We start from the raw sequence: 3,246 nt of genomic DNA, 5'->3' as shown, positions 1-3,246 counted from the left end.
TAAAGTACTTACCCTAATCGTGGCAAACTCCATAAGCTGGGAGAGCCTGAAAGCCATGATGATGAGAGAATACTACCCACGGGGAGAGATTCAAAAGCTCGAACACGAACTATGGACTCTCGGAATGGTTGGTACCGACATCACTACTTATACCAATAGATTCTGCGAGCTGGCAATCCTTTGTCCAGATATGATTGCTCCCGAGAGCAAGAAAATAGAAAGGTACATCTGGGGACTGACGCCCCAAATACGATCAAGCGTGTTAGCTTCCAAACCTGACACCTTTGAAAGTGCTAAGGAACTGGCACAAACTCTGATTGACTACGGAGGTTATCAGAACTCAACCACTTCTGCACCAGAACCTCAAAAAGGAAACAACAACAACTACAACTACAACAACAACAACAACAACAACAACAACAATAGCAGAAAGAGAGTGTGGAATAAAGGGAAGGGTGGGTCTTCCCAAGAATCCGCAAAGAAACAACTGGTTTCAGTGAATACTGCCACTGTACCTACTACAGCTCCTACAAATACCTACCCAACAAAGCCTTATGTAGGTAACCTCCCAAAGTGCACCAAATGCAATTACCACCACCATGGACCCTGTCGGGAAATGCAGTGCGCCAACTGCAACAGAAAGGGTCACACAACCCGTTTTTGCAAAGACCCCGCAAAGCCGATCACTCAAGTTCCCAGTGCGGGTGTAGGGCAGGCTTGCTACGGTTGTGGCGAGGTGGGCCACTACAAGAGGAACTGACCTAAGGCAGGAGGCACTGGCGGTGTGGGACGAGTTTTGGCAATAGGCCACGACGAAGCTGTAGCTGACCCAACTATAGTTGCTGGTACGTTCCTTCTCGATAATTCATATGCATGCATATTATTCGATAGTGGAGCGGAGAGAAGCTTCGTGAGTCAAAACTTTATTCATTTACTTAAACCTAAACCTAGCAAGTTAGAAAAATTATTCACTGTAGAGATGGCCAATGGAAATACCGAAAACACTAACTGCATATACATGGGCTGTACGTTAACTTTAGACGACCATTCTTTCCCAATCAATCTCATGCCGGTCCAAATTAAAAGTTTCGACGTCATAGTCGGCATGGATTGGTTGAGTCTTCTTCGCACCGACATCATGTGCTTTGAGAAAGCAGTCCGTCTTAATCTCCCTAACAACGAAACATTAGTTATCTACGGCGACAAATCTAGTTCAAACCTTCGCATCATTTCGTGCATCCAAGCTCGAAAGTGCTTGCGGAAGGATGGTCGAGCATTCCTAGCGCACATCGTTGATACAAGTCAATAACTGAAGGACATCAAGAGCATCTCGGTAGTACGCGACTTTCCCGATATCTTTACAGAAGAACTACCAGGATTACCACCGCAACGCCAAGTCGAGTTCATAATCGACTTAGTTCCAGGGGCTACCCCAGTAGCGAAGTCGCCTTATCGTCTCGCACCAGCAGAGATGCAGGAACTTTCCAGTCAACTTAATGAACTCCTTCAAAAAGGATTCATAAGACCAAGTTTCTCACCTTGGGGAGCACTGGTCTTGTTTGTAAAGAAGAAAGACGGATCGTTCCGTATGTGCATCGACTACAGAGAGCTGAACAAACTAACAGTCAAGAACCGCTATCCCCTACCCCGTATTGACGACCTATTCGATCAACTTCAAGGAGCGAACTACTTCTCAAAGATAGACCTACGATCCGGATACCACCAATTACGAGTTCTAGAGGGGGACATTCCAAAGACAGCTTTCCGAACTCGTTATGGACACTACGAATTTGTAGTGATGCCGTTCGGATTAACCAATGCACCAGCAGTATTTATGGACCTAATGAATAGGGTGTGCCGTCCTTACTTGGATCAGTTCGTCATCGTCTTTATCGATGATATACTTATCTACTCCCGAAGTGAGGAAGAGCATAGTCAGCACCTATGAAAAGTTCTAGAAACGCTGCGAACGGAGAAACTCTATGCGAAGTTCTCTAAATGCGAATTTTGGATTCGAAGAGTCGAATTTTTAGGCCACGTTGTTAGCGAGAAAGGTATACACATGGACCCCTCCAAAATTAAGGCCATTGAGAACTGGTCGGCACCAAAGACACCTACAGAAATTCGTCAATTTCTAGGTCTAGCTGGCTACTATCGCAGATTCATAAAGAACTTTTCTAGCATTGCGAAACCTCTTACTACATTAACCCAGAAAGGTGTGGCCTTCGACTGGGAAGCGAAACAAGAAAAGGCATTCCAGACACTAAAACAGGCCTTGTGCACCGCACCGATACTATCCCTCCCCGAAGGGATAGAAGACTTCGTAGTGTATTGCGATGCGTCAAATCAGGGACTTGGTTGTGTTCTTATGCAGAGAGGGAAGGTAATCGCTTATGCCTCCCGACAGCTTAAGACACACGAAGTGAACTATACGACACACGATCTCGAGTTAGGAGCAGTGGTATTTGCTCTGAAGATCTGGAGACACTACTTATACGGAACAAAGAGTACTATTTTCACCGATCACAAGAGCCTTCAACACATTTTCGATCAGAAGGAACTCAACATGCGACAACGACGATGGGTTGAGTTACTAAATGACTACGAATGCGAAATTTGTTATCATCCTGGCAAGGCCAACGTGGTAGCTGACGCCCTCAGTCGAAAGGAATACACTGGTCGGTGGGTTAAATCTCTGACTATGACTATCCATTCCCACTTATCCACACAAATTAAGGAGGCACAAATGGGAGCTTTGCAACCTGAAAATGTGGCGGGTGAATCCCTGCGAGGAATGGAAAAGAATCTAGAAGTCAAGGGTGGCGGAGCCTACTATCTCATGGACCGAATCTGGACCCCGAAACATGGTGGTTTCAGAAACGTAGTCATGACCGAAGCTCACAACTCATGGTATTCCGTACACCCGGGTTCAGATAAAATGTATATGGATCTTAAGAAACTGTACTGGTGGCCTAACATGAAAGCAGAAATTGCTACCTTCGTAAGTAAATGTCTTACCTGCGCTAAGGTTAAGGTCGAGTATCAGAAACCGTCAGGATTACTACAACAACCAGAGATACCAGAATGGAAATGGGAGCGGATTACTATGGACTTCATAACCAAGTTACCCAAGACGACAAGTGGACTGGATACCATATGGGTCATTGTCGACAGATTGACCAAATCCGCGCATTTCCTACCCATCAAGGAGACTGAAAAAATGGAGAAGCTTACAAGAACTTACTT

Source organism: Lactuca serriola, chromosome 5, assembly GCF_051521515.1.
Source record: "Lactuca serriola cultivar US96UC23 chromosome 5, Lser_US96UC23_V15, whole genome shotgun sequence".
NCBI classification, from domain to species: domain Eukaryota; kingdom Viridiplantae; phylum Streptophyta; class Magnoliopsida; order Asterales; family Asteraceae; genus Lactuca; species Lactuca serriola.
This window is presented reverse-complemented; position numbering follows the sequence as displayed.